Source organism: Saimiri boliviensis, chromosome 11 (assembly GCF_048565385.1).
Source record: "Saimiri boliviensis isolate mSaiBol1 chromosome 11, mSaiBol1.pri, whole genome shotgun sequence".
In the NCBI taxonomy this organism is placed as follows: domain Eukaryota; kingdom Metazoa; phylum Chordata; class Mammalia; order Primates; family Cebidae; genus Saimiri; species Saimiri boliviensis.
This window is the reverse complement of record NC_133459.1, coordinates 19566912-19585082: the sequence shown is the minus strand read 5'-3', so window position 1 is coordinate 19585082 and position 18171 is coordinate 19566912. Positions and strand designations below refer to the sequence as shown.

At 45.1% G+C, this 18171-nt stretch overlaps 1 protein-coding gene across 13 annotated transcripts in view; it reads left to right on the top strand.

The window, feature by feature from the left end:
• The first annotated feature begins 7686 nt into the window (after positions 1-7686).
• Positions 7687-18171, top strand: part of EIF4G3 (eukaryotic translation initiation factor 4 gamma 3) — a 371563-nt gene continuing 361078 nt past the window's right edge. For 7 of the 13 annotated variants that reach the window (XM_039473822.2, XM_039473817.2, XM_003934910.4 and 4 more), the window contains exons 1-2: positions 7694-7872; positions 8239-8437. The gene's annotated coding sequence lies outside the window, so the exon portion shown is untranslated. Of the gene's footprint in view, positions 7873-8238; positions 8438-18171 lie in introns of all 13 variants that reach the window. The other 6 variants (XM_074380218.1, XM_074380217.1, XM_039473805.2 and 3 more) reach the window with 3 other exon arrangements.

The window sequence follows — 18171 nt, the reverse complement described above, 5'->3', positions numbered from 1 at the left end:
GTATTTTTAGTAGAGACGGGGTTTTACCATGTTGACCAGGATGGTCTCGATCTCTTGACCTCGTGATCCACCCACCTCAGCCTCCCAAAGTGCTGGGATTACAGGCTTGAGCCACCGAGCCCGGCCACACACAGCAATTTTTTACATTTTTTGTAGAGATGGGGTCTTGCTATGTTGCCTAGGTGGTCTTGAACTCCCGGACTTAAGCGATCCTCCCACCTTGGCCTCCCAAAACGTTAGGATTACAGGTATGAGCCACCATATTGGGCTGATCCTAGGTTTTTTTTTTTTTTTTGAGACAAGGTGCCATTCTGTCACCTAGGCTGGAGTGCAAGGGCACAATCATGGCTCACTGCAGCCTTAAGTGAAGGCTCCAGTGATCCTCCTACCTCAGTTTCCCAAGTAGCTGGGACCACAGGGGCACAGCACCACGCCTAGTTAATTTTTGTATTTTTGGTAGAAACAGGGTTTTGCCATGTTGCCCACACTGGTCTCAAACTCCTGAACTCAAGTGATTCACTCACCTTGGCCTCCCAAAGTGTTGGGATTACAGACGTGAGCCACTGCGCTCAGTAGGATCCTACTTCCTAATGAGGGGATAGGATCACATCATGAGACACACCTTAGAGAGGTTGTTCAGTCCTGGCTCTGCTGCTTGCTTGCTTTATGACCTTGAGAAAATCCTTTTCCAACTCTGTGCTCTATGCCTAAAACAGGAGCCTGGGAAAGGTAATCCCTAAGGATCTTTCCAGCCCTGACCAGACTCTGCAATACTTGTTAAAAATTGTACTAATACAACATAACAACATTTACCATCTTAAGCATTCTACGATAATACTTTTTGCTCTCTTTTGCGTCCTAGTGAACCTGAACTATCTTGAGGCCACAGTGGCTTGCAAGGGCTGTCGCCAACTGTAGGAATAGCTGAGAGCTGGAAGAAATCATACATGCATTGGGCAGAGGTAGGACAGCTTGAGCCCAGAAGTGAGAGTGATGTTAAATCAAAGAAGCTGAAACTTCGCCCTGAGGGGAATAGGGAAGGAAGTAAGGCTTCCTGAGGTGCCCACTGTGCCCTAGGCCCTGTTGATGGTCTCTGCAGAGAAGTTCCTTTACTTCTTGTTCTAATCTGTTAGAGGCTGACTTCTTATCTTCATTTGGCAAATGGTCAAGAGAAGTTAGGAAACTTGCTTAGGGTGGTAGAGTTAAGTCTATAAGGTTAGAATTCAGATCTGTCTTAAAAGGAACCACCACCCTCACACACCACCATATATCACTGGGCCCTAAGGCATTTGGAGGGGCTGGCTGGCTCAGCTCTATGTGGATGAGCATTTGTGACTCATCATGAACATACCTGCAGTACAGGGAATGAAGCTAAATCATTACTTTTCCCATTGAAGTGTCTCTCCTTCCTCCATGTCTACTTCAGGTGGGAGCCCCGCAGTCTCTTCTTCCTTTTTATTTATTTTTTAGAGACAGGGTCTTGTTCTGTAGCCCAGGCTGAAATGTAGTGGCACAGCCATAGCTCACTGAACTCCTGAGCTCGAGATCCTCTTGCCTCAGCCTCCCAAATGGCTGGGATTATGGGCGTGTGCCACCAAGTTTGGCTAATTATTTATTATTTACTTATTTTTGAGACAGGATCTCATTCTCTCGCTTAGGCTGGAATGCAGTGGTGCTATCATAGCTCACTGCAGCCTTAAGCTCCTAGGCTCAAGTGATCCTCCTACCTCAGCCTCCTGAATAGATGGAACTACAGACATGTGGCATCACATTCAGCTAATTTGTAAACTCTTTTTGTAGAGATAGCATCTCACTATGTTGCCCAGGCTGGTCTTGAACTCCTGGTTTCAAGGGATCGCAGCCCCAGGCCTCCCAAAGTGTTGAGCCACAGGTGTGAGCCACAGCGGCCAGCTTCCTCCCCTCCACCTCCTTTTTTCTCCTCTTCCTCCTCCTTTTTCTTCCTCCTCCTCCTTCTTGTCTACTTTCTTCCTCGTCCTCCTCGTTCTCCTTTTCCTTCTCCTTCTTCTTCCTTTTTAACCCCTTTGGCTTTCCATCTCTATGTCTTAATTCCCTTGGGTCTAGATCTATTCTCAGCAGGCCTTTGTGGATGTTTGCATATTTCAGTGCAGAGCACCTAATGATACTCAAGTCTCTCTGGGCTAACACAAATGGCTTCTCTTAGCATAACATGGCTTGTTTTTAAAGGCCAGTCCCTCCAGGAGGAAAATGAAAGGGTAAGAGAACTCCAGCTTGTCACAATATTTTGGAAAGGTTTTTTTTTTTTTTTTTTGTGGGGGGTGGTGAACTAACTTTACCATTAGGGACTGGAAAATTGAGATTACCAAGTTACTTTGTTCAAAAAGACTTTGTCACCAGGACACAGCAAACTAAGTCTCATGGACTTTAATTAAGAAACTAAGTAGTCCTCCCGGGCCCAATCCTCAGCTCACTAAGGGGAACAGAGTCGTGATCCCACATGGTAACAAGAAACCCATCATTACCCAGCTATGAGGAAATGTACCAACTGAGTCTTTATCTGTCATCTACCTCTTTGGGAATGTAGGTCTTTGACAAGAGGCTGCACTGGGCTCTGGGAATAGTGGATGGCTGGTCAAAGACACAATGCTCCTCTCGTGAGCCAGCAGTGCCTGCTCTAGGATACCCCTGCTTTTCTCTCTCCCTGTGCAGTTAGATTTAGTCTGGGCTCTTGTGTTGTTACACAGAACTTCAGGGTAACAATAAATTCTTTAGGCAATTCACGAGTATTCAGTCATTCAGCAAATTTCACATCCTATTTATTGAGTGCCAGATGTCAGAGATATTTAAGATGACTAAGTAATCTCCCGCTGGGTGCAGCAACTCATGCCTGTAATCCCAGCACTTTGGGAGGCTGAGGTGGGTGGATCACCTGAGGTCGGGAGTTAGAGACCAGCCTGATCAACATGGAGAAACCCCATCTCTACTAAAAATATAAATTAGCTGGGTGTGGTGGTTCATGCCTGTAATCCCAGCTACTCAGGAGCCTGAGGCAGGAGAACTGCTTGAACCTGGGAGGCAGAGGTTAAGGTGAGCCGAGAGCCTGGGCAACAAGAGCAAAACTCTGTCTCAAAAAAAAAAAAAAAAAAAAAAAAAAAGAAAGAAAGAAAAAGAAAAAAGACTAAGTAATCTCCCTGCATAAATGAATAAAAATAGCTAAACTGTATCTAAGAATTACTATGAGCCAGAGACTGAGCTAAGTGTTTTATATTTGTTTTATCTTATTTTTTGAGATGGAGTCTAGCTCTGTTGACCTGGCTGGAGTGCAGTGGCGCTCGGCTCACTGCAACCTCTGTTTCCCGGGTTCAGACAATTCTGCCTCAGTCTCCCGAGTAGCTAGGATTACAGGTGCCTGCCACCATGCCCAGCTCATTTTTGTATTTTTAGTAGAGAGGGATTTCACTGTGTTGGCCAGGCTGGTTTCAAACTTCTGACCTTGTGATCTGCCCGCCTTGGCATCCCAAAATGCTGGGATTACAAGCGTGAGCCACACCCGCCTGGCTGCATTTGTTTTATTTCTCATGATAACTCTAGGAGGTAACTTCTTTATTTTACAGATGAGAAAACCAAGACTTGGAGAAATTAAGTGCTTTCTTCGAGATCATACACCTAATCAATGGCAGGGCTGAAAATCAAACTCAGGTCATTTGCTTCCAGTGGTTGCACTCATGGAGAGTGCCCTGAGACTTAAGCATCCACTGCCAAGGGGATCTAGAGGAAGGGTCCCTAGTTCAGCTTGCGGAATGAAAAAAGGCTGCCTTGAGGAGGTGATGCTTGAGCCACTTTGAATCAGGAATTAGGAATTAGCCAATTGGCTAAGGGGAGTGAGGACAGTGTGGGGATACAGGGAGTAGCAACGGTCTGCACATGGGCGCCAGGGCAAGGAGAATGGTTTCATTTTCAATAGATGAAGGTGGCTGCAGCTCTGGATTTGAGGTGGAGCGTGGCAGGTTGGAAGCAGAGCCCAGGCTCTGAAGAACCTTAGATTTAGACTGGATTCCAAAGGCAAAGGTAACAGGAAAGTTAACAAAATCAGCTTTTCTTTCTTTCTTTCTTTTTTTTTTTTTCTGAGATGGAGTTTTGCTTGTTGCTCAGGCTGGAGTGCAATGGCATGATCTCAGGTCACTGTAACTTCTGCCTCCTGGGTTCAAGCAATTCTCCTGTCTCAGCCTCCCTAGTAGCTGGGAGGACAGGTGCCCGCCACCACACCCAGCTAATTTTTGTATTTTTTAGTAGGGATGGGGTTTCACCATGTTGGCCAGGCTCGTCCTGAACTTCTCACCTCAGGTAATCCACCCACCTCGGCTTCCCAAAGTGCTTGGATTACAGGCATCAGCCACCGCTCCCGGCTAAAATCAGCTTTTCTTGTTGATAGTACCTCTGGCCATAGTGGGTAAGTTGCTGTGTTGAAGGCAACATAGCAAATCAGACTTAGAGTCAGATACCTTGGGTTGGAATCCGTGTACATTTACTTAAAACTTATTGAGAGTTTTCACATTTTTGAATCTCAGTTTTTAAATTTGTAGAGGCAGGGAGTTGTGGCTCACACCTGTAATTCCAGCACTTTGGGAGGCCGAGGTGGGCAGATCCCTTGAGCCCAGGAGTTTGAGACCAGCCTTGGCTACACAGTGAGACCCGTCTCTACAAAAAAAAAATACAAAAATTAGCCAGGCATGGGGTGTGAACCTGTAATCCCAACTACTCAGGAGGCTGAGGTGGGAGAATCACCTGAGCCTGGGGAAGTCGAGGCTGCACTGAACCATGATTGCACCACTATACTCCAGCCTGAGACCCTGTCTCAAAAATAAATAGTCTAGGCACAATGGCTCATGCCTGTAATCCCAGCACTGTGGAAGGCTGAGGCAGGCGGATCACTTGAGGTCAGAAGTTAGAGACCAGCCTGGCCAACATGGTGAAATCCCATCTCTACTAAAAATACAAAAAATTAGCTGGGTGTGGTGGTGTGCACCTATAATCCCAGCTACTTGGGAGGCTGAGGTGGGAGAATCACTGGAACCTGGAGGCGGAGGTTGCAGTGAGCCGAGATCACGCTCTCACTGGGAGACAACAAGATTCCAAGATTCTGTCTGGAAACAACTATGTATATATTAGCTGCTGTGTGCAAATGGGGAGGTGTTGAGCAGGACCACACTTCTGGATGAAAGAACAGAGCTCTCTATCTTTGTGATTTTGTACCCTACAAACATCCTCCATTGTTTGCCTGTGGCCAGAATCTTATCAGGGACTTTTACATTATTTTGCCCAAGGTCTATCCCTTTTAAAACAGTTAAGGTTCATAAAGTGCTTAGCTAAGACTGGCACACAGTAATCGCCTGATGCTTATAGATATTATTGTTAGAAAATGAAACTAGCTCAGAAAAGAATAACAATTAGGCAATTATCAGCCTGTTATCACCCTAGTGTAAATGAGAAGTCAAATCCTTTCCTGAAAGCAGGTTTTGGTTGGGATAAGGAAGCCTGAGATCTCAGAAAATGAAAGCAGAATCTGGGGAACTGAAGGACCACTAGGGAATTCTTCCTGAAGCGAGTCATGCCAGGAGAGGAGCAGAAAATCCCATCCTAAATAATCAGGTGTTACAAATCCAGACAGTTTAAGATGCCACAGTATGAAGTAGCTGCTGTCTTCCAGTCTGGAGATGGGGGATGAGGCTTCCTTTTCAATGCCAGAGAACTGTGGAGCCCTAGCTAGAAAAATGCTGTAGGGGGTTGTGGTATCACTCTCTTTCAGATACCCTTTTATCTCAGCAGGAGCATTTGGGGCTCCCAGGGATTGTCTCAAATTAAGCATCCGCTATATGTAGAGCTTTGTATGAATTAAAAACAACAACAGGCTGGGCGAGGTGGCTCACCCCTGTAATCCCAGCACTTTTGAGATTTCTCCTGACCAACATGGAGAAACCCTGTCTCTATTAAAAATACAAAATTAGCCGGGTGTGGTGGCATATGCCTGTAATCCCAGCTACTCGGGTGGCTGAGGCAGGAGAATCACTTGAACCTGGGAGATGGAGGTTGCAGTGAGCCAAGATCCTGCCATTGCACTCCAGCCTGGGCAACAAGAGTGAGACTCCATCTCAAAAACAACAACAACAACACCACCACCACAACAGCAACGACAAAGGAAGGCAGTGTGAAGCAGGATAGCAGAACTAGACTCTAATCTTAGCTCTGCCAACCACTCTGTTCATGCGACCTCGGGAAAGTCTTCTGTGCATTTTGAGTCATAATTTTTTCAGCTTTTCTCTTGTGTGATGGTATTGAGCCTCCCCAGTCTCAGTTTATTCATTTGTAAAATGGATACTACCTATTTCACAGGAGTGCTTGAGATAAGGAAGGGTACGGTGCTTAGTGCTATGTTGTTTGGTAACTATTATTAAAACTTGATTTCTCCATGATGCCTGCCATTGTTTTTTTTTTTTTTTTTTTTTTTTTTTTTTTTTTTTGAGATGGAGTCTACTCTGTTGCCAGGCTGGAATGCAATGGCACTGTATCAGATCACTCCAACCTCTGCCTCTCGGGTTCAAGCGATTCTCCCGCTACAGCCTCCCCAGTAGCTGGGATTACAGGCACCTGCCACAACGTCCGGCTAATTTTTGTATTTTTAGTAGAGACGGGGGGTTTCACCATGTTAGCAAGGTTGGTCTCGAACTCCTGACCTCAAGTGATCCACCTACCTAGGCATCCTAAAGTGCTGGGATTACAGGTGTGAGCCTCTGCGCCTGGCTGATGCCTGCCCTTCTTTCCCACTTAATGTTACTGTGCTTAGGACAAGGCCCCTGCTGGGGGTTGGGGTGGGAGTGATCTTGGCAGGTCTAGCTGGGAAGAAAATAAATGTCACCCAGCATAGGACACTGGGGAGCTGATCACTGGCTGCTGGTCAAAGGGCGCTCCAGTCCTGGGGAAGGCCTAGGTTAGAATCCATCCGCAGAGTTCAGTTAAGACTGCTCATTAGACATGTCGGCTCAGATCGTGTCCCCAACCAACTTGGGAGGTGGCAAGGTTCATCCGGACGAAGGTGGCATTTAGATTTAGGCTCTGTCCTCCACCGCCCCCCCACCCCCCCAGCAGGGTGACCTTGGGCCAGTCACTTTTCCTCTCAGTGTCCTCTGGAAATGGGTCTCCTCATTCCATTCACCTCTCAGAGCGTCTGAGGAAGAAGGGCCGACACAATGGGTGTGAAATGTGTGGTTAAGGGCCGGAGGGTAGCATTGGTTATGCGAAGTCCCGGTAGCCGGTCCCTACCCAGCGGGTTCCATTCCGGTTAAGCGGTTCCTTTCCCAGGAACCGGGGTTTCTCGCCTCGCCGCTGCTTCTCCGTCCCTGCAGGCAGGACCCAGCGAACAGCAGGCTCCGGGGCCATTACCATTGTTTTTCGAGGCTGGGCCGTAGGGAAGGACTGTCGCAGGCCAGACCTCGCCTTTGGTCTCTGCCTCCGCCCCGCACCCGCGCCGCAGCAAGAAGCCCCTGTCGCCGATCTTTGCCGAGGAAGCGAGTTAGCTCCTGAGCGCTCCCGAACGGAGGCCGAAGACGCACCCGAGCGTCTCCGAAGAATCCCGACCCCTCTCAGTCTCCGGAAAGAGCCGAAGAGGCTTCCCACCCTCGGCCTCCCGAGCGATTCCGAAAAAGTCCGAAGTTTTCCGAGCGGCCGTCCTGCCGGACTGCTGGAGGCGGCCGCAGCGCCATGTTGGATGCTCTGCTCGTTGAGTGAAGAAAATCCGCCGGCATCGCCTGAGCCCCGCTACCGAGAAGGGCGCCGCTTCCCCCGGGGAGGGGGATAAAGATCCCCCGCTGCCGGCCCATGAGGATATTGCCGTGAAAGGTCCGGTCTCTCCGCCTCCTGCCCCCGCCGGGTCCGGCTCCCCCCCTGGGGTCGCGTTGTCACGGAGACCGGCAGCCGGTGGTGCTGGCCCGCGGGGCGGCTGCTGCTGCCGGCGGCGGCGGCGGCGGCGGAGGCGGCGGCGGCGGCGGCGGCGGCGTCGGGCGTGTGTGACCGGCCCCGGCCCCCTCCTCCTCCTCCTCCCAGGCTCCCCCCAGCCCCCAGCTCCCGCCGCCTCCCCGGGTCTGCCCCCATCCCGCCCCCCCGCTGCCCCCGGCCCCTGCACCCCGGCGCGCCCGGTCCTGCTCTGGGGGGGTTGGTGGCTTCGCTTTGCCATGAGTTTACCGCAGAAACCGGCTCTGAAATCAGGCACAGCGACTGCAGCAGGAACCGGACCCGGCACCGGAGCGGCGGCGGCGGCGGCAGCAGCGGTACCGCCTCCTCACCCGGCGGCGGCGGCGGCGGCGGCGGCGGCAGCGGCGGCGGCGGCGGCGGCGGCGGCAGCGGCGGCGGCGGCCCCCCCCCCTCACCCGAACATCAGGGCCCTCCAGAGCCAGGCGCCCCAACAGTATCCTTTTCACCTTCCTGTCGGCCCTTCGGTTCTCGTCGTCGCAGCCCAGGGGGACCCCCAGGGGACCTTCCTGCCGACCGCCACAGCCCAGCCAGGAAAGGGGCTGCCGCTCAAGCTCCTCCTGCATCGGGCATGGCCGGAGCTTTTGGGGTGCCCGGCGGCAGCACTGCGGAGGGAACCCCAGACCGTCTGCAATACTGTGAAAGCTAGCTCCACTTGTCCATGCTTCTGCAGCCCCTTCCTTTTAGAGCTGGGGGACCCTTCACCGTTCCTCCTCCCTTAAGGTACCCTCTCCCTTTATTGGGCAGAATTTGCTTGTTGCTTGGGACCAACCCTGCAGGGAAGGCTTTTCTCTGATTATTGTGAGGATTACACCCTCCTACTCCTCACCTCCCCTCGGCGCCCCCTGCAGCGGGGCACAGTGGGCTTCCCTAATTATTGTTAGTACATAATAAACTTTATCGGTAAATTTCTTGTTTAAAACTAATCAGCTCGTTTCCGAGGTAAGTTGGATTTTCAGTCTAAGGTGAAAATGTACAGAAAGCAGTCCCTCTGGATAATTTTTTTAGTAATGGGAGAGTTGTGATGTGGTTTGTGGTAGAACGAGATCTGAGGAAATGTGACGCTGGACGCTTCCCTGTCTTTGACCTTTTTAAAGGAAGAGGAAGTTCACTGACATTACCCATCACCCACAAAAGTCTCACTTCTTGGAAAATTTGTGTTAGGCTGAGTATTTTTAATGGGCTTTAATTTACTCTTCATAGGCCTGATGTCTAGAGAGTTGCCAGGGCTTATGGAGGAAAGTCTAGTATTGAATGTTTCTAATTTCATGTTACTTGCTCGATTGTAGAATTTTGGACAGCTTTGATTGAAAAGACTTGGTGACGAGGTCTTTTAGTCAAAAACTAGACGGTGAGGGTAAAACATTGAATTCATGAATTCCCCGGAGATTTAGAAAGGTATTGCGTACCTGAGAATAACATTTCATCATGCATCCCCTCCTCCCTACACCCACTGTATATGTGTAAATCAATAAATAATGATTGGATGTTAGATGTGTTGTGTTTTTGTATTTGTGTCATCGTGTGTTTGACTTTTAGAGATTGTAGCGTGTTTGAGCGAGTAAGAAGCTAACTGCTGTGAGGTCCCCAGATTATTTAACAGACTGTAGTTTGATTCTTGTCTGTATAGATTACTTTGAGAAGCAAAAACAATCTCCCTTAGAGTCATTTCAGGTCATTGTTTGGTTTTTTGTCAAGTGTCGTTTTCTCTGTTCTTTACATATAGTTCACGTTTTTCAATCCAGGCACCGTGGCGCAGTGCAAAGATGAATTCCATTCCAGTGTGATGTGTGTACTGATTTCATAATGTTTTTATCCTGCATGATTCTGTTCAGTTAGGAGTTGTTCACCGATGAGAAAGTGTAGTGATAACTTAGTGTTGTTTATAGAAAACATGGTTAGTTTTGGTCAGTGTCTCTAGTTGCTTTACCGTGAGGGGAGAAGGGGTAAGGTTGACTGGTTTGCTTACTTCACGGCAGAGTTCAGTAATGGATCTCTTAAACCTATCTTAATAATTTGTCGGTTTAAATTAACTTTCTAATTTCATTTTTTTACCTTGATTGCCTATACTCGGTTAGGACTTTCAAGTTTCTGAATTGTGCTCAGTAAATTACTCATTACTTGCATCTTTGAGCTGTTTAGGCAATTAAACAGAAATGAAGGGAAACCTATAGTAGGTGTCCTTGATAGACAAAGTAGTAAAAACTGCAGTTCTGAATGTGACACTGCTTGGTGAATTTGGTGGCTTTTTGGAACACAAAGAGTTGTGACTTAAGTGTTTCAAGTATACTTTTTCTCAGTGCATTTCATAGAAGGACTTATAAAAGCTCTGAGTTGGTTGCAACATACAAGTAGTTACAAAAGCTGAAACTTAATTTTCTTTTGAATAAAAAGCAGTTGTTAAAGAGATAAATTTAAGGGTAATTTCCAATATAGATCATTTAAACCTATTTGTAGTGATATGGAATACTTAGTTTTATGTGGCTTTAGGTTTTTACTTTGCCTCATGCCATTGCAGCTAAAATTAATCTTTCTCTTGATGTGTTTCACAGCTCTTAATATTTTCTCTTTGCCTTTACACACTGAAAGGTTACAATTGCTAAAATGGAAAATTTTATTATATGAACAGCAGATGAAGTGTAGGTTGTAGATTTCATCGGAACATATACCAGTGGTGAAGTGTTATCAACTGGTAATGGGGTATTGATTAAAAAGGATTGAAATAGAGCAGTTCTACTTTTCTACCCTGAGGGAGTATGGGAGTTTGTATTTGACGCAAGTGGTCATTGTTCAATAAATTGATAACATTTAAGCATCTTGGCAGGAGTGCATAGCTGGAGTTACGCTTTTCATGGCTTGAATACATCTCCAGACACTCAAAATATATGGATATGGTTGTGTTTGCATTGAATTAATAAGTTCAGACAGTTTTTTTTTTTTTTTTTTTTTGAGTCTCACTCTGTCGCCCAGGCTGGAGTGCAGTGGCTCCATCTCAGCTCCCTGCAACCTACGCCTCCTGGGTTCAAGTGATTCTAATGCCTCAGTCTCCTGAGTAGCTGGGATTACAGGCGTGTGCCACCACTCCCAGGTAATTTTTTGTAGGGCGTCATCAGCCTCCCAAAGTTCTGGAATTACAGGCGTGAGCCACTGCACCTGGCCAGACGGTATTTTACATTTGTAAAAATACTAGAAAGATTTGCATGGTACCATGTCCTTCATTTATACTTAGTGTTCAAGTGACAAATCAGAAATAAGAAATGTTAACAATAGCGGATTTGAATGTAAACTGGCACTTGTTTCAAAGTAGGTATCAGTATTGCATGGTGGTGCCCATAAAGCCATTTAAGGTAATGGCCTTAGGCATAAAAGAAGCAGATGATGGGGGGCCTGGCAGAGGGCAGCCTGGAAAAAGAAAAACTCTGATATGAAAAGTGCTAAAGGAATGGAGAAATAGGCATAGTTTTCATAACATAATCCAGCATGAAGTTTATAGGTTATGATACTAGCACTTTACAATATTTGCCTTGAGATATGCTCACCCCAACTTACTCTTACGTGGTTCCAAGAGGCTCTGTGGAGAATATTAACAGTGATTCTTAACCTTTTCTGGGTAACAAACAACTTTTACATTTTGATGAACACTATATGGACCCTTTCCACAGAAAACTGTGCATACAGGGAAACTGTTGTTTATGTTTTCAGGGGCACCCCTTAAAAGGCTAGCTCTTTAGATTGAAATTGCTCACCCTTCAGATAATTCAAGATAAATGAGTTTGAATTTAGGTATCCAAGCAGTTCTGACGTGAACACTTTTGCAGTTCGTTATGAATACACGGTGTTCTCTCTTGATGGAAAGACTTCAGGGTGTAATTTCTGTCAGAGTTGCTGACACTGAGGAGTCTAGTTACTGTTTTGGGGCAGCCAATATAGTGAAGAAAATCAGGCCGTGGGTTCTTTGCAGGAGCTAAATTTGAGAAAGACCTGTATCAACCAGAAAATAACTCGTGTTCTTAGCTAGTTTGTCATAGATATATGACATGTATATATTAAAAACCACTATTCCTGTTGCTTTTTTTGGTATTAATAGTTTTCCTTTTTCTGTATTGATTTTTAGTTTTATCTTACAGGTTGAAGCCAGTAACATTTTTTGTCTCTCTCTTTTTGTTTTTTGCCCCTCTACCAAAGCTAAATCTGAATAATTAATAATAGTGCTTATTCATTGAGTTCCTGCTATTCTGGGAGTCAGACATGCATGAGTTTATTTAATTCCCTGGAAAACTTTAATAAGGTAGTCGGTATTGTCTGTATTTTACAGATGAGGAAACTGAAGTGCAGAGAAGTAATGTTTCCAGGGTTCTCCTGGTAAATGGTGGTCTGTGATTCAGACTGGTATGACTGACTCCAAAGCCCATGAATGCCTTTTTTACTATGCTTGGCTATTTTTCACCAAGCCTGTATGTGAGAATGGGACGAAGAATACTCTCCTATATTTGAGAGCCAGGGGAAAGTCTGTATACAGAAATAAGGTTCTGTGGAGTAATCTAGAACACAGTGGTACTGTACTTTGTTTTAATTAGCTCATAGCCACATACTGATAAACAAGTAGGTTATCTTTACCTTACTGACCCTTAAGACATAGGCCTGTTGATTGAGTGCATGTTCCTGTTTGTTCAGAATTTAGCAAGGTCTCAAGCAGAATACCATTATAATTAGCAACTAGAATTCTATGGCTCATTTAGTGGTCGGGATTCTTTCTGCTCCTAAGCCCCACCATCAAGAAAACATCAAATATTCAGTACAGATCCTCCTGTAGGAGGACAGAGGATGACAGATACAAGATGGAGATAAGGAAGAAAGACTCAGATGATTGAGTTATAGCTCAGCTGCTGCTACTTCCTGTTGTAGGTTTATGAGTTTCGGAGTAAGGTATTTGCTATACCTGATCTAGCTAGAAAGCCAAGAAGTGATCAAAGTGCAGTATTTTCTATCAAACCATGAGAGTTTAAACCAACTGAAGACAGATGCATTGATTTTCCACATTGGGGTTTCTGATAACATTTTTAATTTTAATTTTACTTTTTTTGAGACAGAGTCTTGCTCTGTCACCCAGGTTGGAGTGTAGTGGTGCAGTCTTGGCTCACTACAACCTCGACCTCCCAGGTGCAATTGATACTCCTGCCTCAGCCTCCTGAGTAGCTGGGATTACGTGCATGTACCACCATGCTTGGCTAATTTTTGTATTTTTAGTAGAGACTGGGTTTTGCCATGTTGACCAGGCTGTTCTCGAACTCCTGGCTTCAGGTGATCTGCCTGCCTTGGCCTCCCAAAGCTCTGGAGTTGCAGGCATTGAGCCACCACCCCGGCCCTATAGTCTCTACTAAAAATACAAAAATTAGCCAGGTGTGGTGGTGCCTGCCTGTAATCCCAGCTACACAGGAGGCCGAGGCAGGAGAATCACTTGAACCTGGGAGGTGGAGGTTGCAGTGAGCCAAGATTGCACCACTGTACTCCAGCCTGGGCTACAGAGTGAGACTCCCTCTTAAAACAAAATGTCTTCTAAAAAATGTTTGAAAACCACATCTTAATGGAGAGGATTGCCACATTTTGCCATTTATATTGAGGCGTCAATAGATGTGGCAAGTTTATGAATTCATTAATTCAGCACTTACTTACGTTACTACACTCAGTGCTAGATCTAGCAAAGAACTTGGTCCACATGGGTAGACAAAATGCTATGAGGCAAGTACAGGGATCACTCTTGCTGTAAGAGTAGTCTGGGGAAGGAGGCAGGGCTTTCTAAAAGAAGTTGACATCTCAGCTAAGTTAGAAGAATGAGTAAGAATTAACCCAGGTTTATATAGCTTTCCCTTCTGCCAGCCTACTTTTCCCAGTTTGGTTGTTGCTGCATAGCATTTTAATAAATGGATTTCAGTCACGTCTCAGGCTTTTTTTTTTTTTTTTTTTTTTTGCTAGAGGAGGTACCAGAGGAAGTGACGGTAAATACAATTGTTACAAATTTAAAGTATTTTCTGCATCATAATCTGAGGAGTTAGTGTATGAGAAGGAGGTACATACCTGATCTGATCTGTGTTTGGCCAGTTCCTGGTCTCCTTCCTACTGCATCTCATAATATTCATGCCCTTTTGATACTAGACTTTGACATAGAAACAATACTTGCTAGCCTTAAAATAGAAGTAGATTTACCTTGGTGATTGAGAAATGCACGTGATTTGGGGGCAAAAAATCTGGATTTCAGTTTAGCTCTTTCATTGTAGTAGATGTCTTATCTTGGACTAGCCACGTAACTGCCCCAGGCATTGGTTATCCCTTCTCTGAGATGTAGGGACTAGGCTCATTTATTCAGTGACCTTCTTGAATTGTAATTGTTTATGATTCTGATTGTGCTTTGAGATTTGTTTTATTCTTGCAAATAGAGGGGACGGATTTACAGAAACCAGTGAATGGTTTTTTTGTCTGATGATAAGTGACATGTTTCTGTGATGGCTTATTGATATCAGAAGATACTCATATGGAGCAAAGGCAAAGCAATTTGCTTCTATAAGCTGCTTCTGGTTTTTGGCTTGTTAATGTTAGATTCAGCCAAATAGACTGAAACACCTCTATAACTTTAGTGGTGAAGACTATATGTAGTGGTGAAGACTGTATAGACTATATATGTATAGTTAGTGAGATAGTGTGAGACAATAAAATAAGGTTGCCATGGTCATTTGCTAGCTTGTTCTGGATGATGATACAGTTAGTTCATTATGAGATAGGAGGGAAAGTAAATTCTGGAATAAACTTCTGTGGTGCTGTGGTGAGACACAATCTATTTTTACCTAATGAATAATACTTTGAGCTAATATAATAGTAAACTATTTCCTGATTATTAGCCACGCTAAAGTGGCTAATAATATGACTTTAAGCAATGGATAAACTGCTGCTGAGACTTACATGGATGGAATATTGCAGGATCCCAAGCTACTTCTGAATTCTCAAATGGCTTCCAGTTCTTTGGCTTGCTGCCAACCAAAAGGAATTTTTCAATCTCCTGTAGCTCAGCTGAAATTTGAGATAGTTTGAACTATTTTAAGTGCATTTGAAATTTGTTGGTTTTTATTATCTTTTTTTTTTTTTTTTTGAGATAGATTCTTGCTCTGTCACCCAGGCTGGAGTGCAGTGGTGTGATCTTGGCTTGCTGCAACCTCTGCCTCCCAGGTTCAGGTGATGATTCTTATGCCTCAGACACCCGAGTAGCTGTGATTATAGGTGTGTACCACCCCACCCAGCTAATTTTTGTATTTTTAGTAGAGATGGATTTTGCCATGTTGGCCAGGCTGTTCTAGAACTCCTGACCTCAAGCGATCCATCTGCCTTGACCTCCCAAAATGCTGAGATTATAGGCGTGAACCACCATGCCCCGCCATGATCTTTATTAACTAGTAATTGTTTTGTACTTTTTTTTTTGAGGCAGCGTCTCTGTCGTCCAAGCTGGAGTGCAGTGGCACAATCTTGGCTCACTGCAACCTCCACCTCCTAGGTTCAAGCAATTCTCCTGCCTCAGCTTCCCTAGTAGCTGGGATTACAGAGGCGTGCCATTGTACCCAGCTAATTTTTGTATTTTGGTTAGAGGTGGGGTTTCACCATTTTGGCCAGGCTGGTCTCGAACTTCTGACTTCAAGTGATCTGCCCATCTCAACCTCCCAGAGTGCCAGGATTGTAGGTGTGAGCCACTGCGCCTGGCCTGTTTTGTACTTTTTTGAGCCCATTGTGTGCTGCCTCACTCTTAGAAGATATTGAATTTTATTTTTATTTATTTATTTATTTTTTAGACGGAGTTTCACTTGTTACCCAGGCTGGAGTGCAATGGCGCGATCTCTGCTCACCGCAATCTTTGTCTCCTGGATTCAAGCAATTCTCCTGCCTCACCCTCCCGAGTAGTTGGGACTACAGGCGCGCGCTACCATGGCCAGCTAATTTTTGTATTTTTAGTAGAGACGGGGTTTCACCTTGTTGACCAGGATGGTCTCAATCTCTTGACCTCGTGATCCACCCGCCTCGGCCTCCCAAAGTGCTGGGATTATAGGCTTGAGCCACCGCGCCCGGCTAAGACATTGAATTTTGTTAACAGAATGTAAACTCCATAAAGGCAGAGATTTTTGTTTGTTTTGTTCACTGTGGAATTGCTAGCATCTAGAATAGTGCTTTACAGACAGTTGGCAGTCTGTAAATATTTATTAAGAGAAGTGTTAAGTGTGTTGGACTTCAGGAATCAATTTGAAGGTTAGTTTTAGGGCTAATATAGATGGCATCACAACTCACAGCATTCAGAGCTCCCCTCAAATATTTTGCAGTGATCTATAATTGAATTGAAAATACTTCTATAATTTCCTTTCAGATGGAATGGCATTGACCCAGTTAACAAAGCCATCTGAAGTGCCTGAGTTGTATTTGAAGTACATGTAAATACTCAGGATTAGGGGTGGTATAAATGCCGAAGAGGAACAACATGTAGTAAAATATATATATTTTAAAACTATTTTAATATTATTAAAACTTATTATTATTATTTTTTTAAAACTTATTTTCTGATCATAAGAACAACACAAATCAGAAATTTTGAAAAGTACTTAGAAAAGTAAAAATCATTCATAATCTTATTATTAGAGAGAACAAAATTTTTTTTTTTTTTGAGACAGTCTTGCTCTGTTGCCCAGGCTGAAGTATAGTGGCACAGTCTAGGCTAATTGGAACTTCTGCCTCCTGAATTCAAGCAATTCTACCTTAGCCTCCTGCGTAGCTGAGATTATAGGCATGTGCTGCCATACCTGGCTGATTTTTGTGTTTTTGGTAGAGATGGGGTTTCACCATGTTGGCCAGGATGGTCTCGAACTCCTGACCTCAGGTGATTCACCCGCCTTGGCCCCCGAAAGGGCTGGGATTATAGGCATGAGCCACTGCACATGGCCACTTTTTTTTTTTTTTTTTCCTAGAGGCACAGTCATGACTCACTACAGCCTTGACCTCTTGGGCTCAAGCAGTCGTCCCACGTCAGCCTCCCAAGGAGCTGGGACCACAGGTGTGTGCCACCACGCCTAGCTATTTTTTTTGGTAGAGATGGGGTTTTGCCATGGTACCCAGGCTGGTCTCGAACTCCCGGGCTCAAGCCATCTGTTCACCTCGGCCTCCCAAAGTGTTGGGATTTTAGGCATGTGTCCCTGTGCCTAGGTGAGATAATCACTTTTAACATTTTGGTGCATTTCTTTTCTGATTTTTTTTTTTTTTCCCCTGTGGATTTTAATATTAGTGGAGATAAATTTTTGTAACATAAAGTCAGATTATGTACATAGGTTTGTGTCTTGCTTAATTTGTTACCTAAGTATCTGCCGTGAAAAGTACTTTTTTTGGCCAGGTGTTACGGCTCAAGCCTGTAATCCCAGTACTTTGGGAGGCTGGGACAGGAGGATCACTTGAGTGTAGGAGTTTGAGACCAGCCTGGGTAACCTAGTGAGACTAAAAATTAAAAAATAGTTTGCCAGGCATGGCAGTGCATTCCTGTAGTCCCTGCTACTCAGGAGGCTGAGGCTGGAGGATTGCTTGGGCCCAGGAGGTTGAGGCTGCAGTGAGACCTGATCATGCCATTGCATACCAGCCTGGGTGAAAGAGCAAGACTGTCCTAAAAAAATAAGAAGAGGTTTTTTTTTTTGTTTGTTTGTTTGTTTTGTTTTTTAAATTGACATGAAGCCTCACTCTGTCACCCAGGCTGGATTGTAGTGGCACAGTCTCAGCTCACTACAACTTTCACCTCCTGGGTCAAGTGATTCTCCTGCCCCAGCCTCCTGAATAGCTGGGATTACAGGTGTCTGCCATCATGCCCAGTTAATTTTTTGTATTTGTAGTAGAGATGGGATTTCACCATGTTGGCCAGGCTGGTCTCAAACTCCTGACCTCAAGTGGTCTGCCCACCTTGACCTCCCAAAGTGTTGGGATTACAGGCATGAGCCACCACACCCAGCCAAGAGATAATTCTTGAATAGTTTTATTTTATATCTATTTGGAATGTAAATGAACTTTTTGTTTCTTAGGAATGTTTTTCTTGGGAATATTTTTTCACCTTTGGCTTTTAGCTTAGAAGTTATGACTGCACATTACAAAGAGGAATGTTCAAAC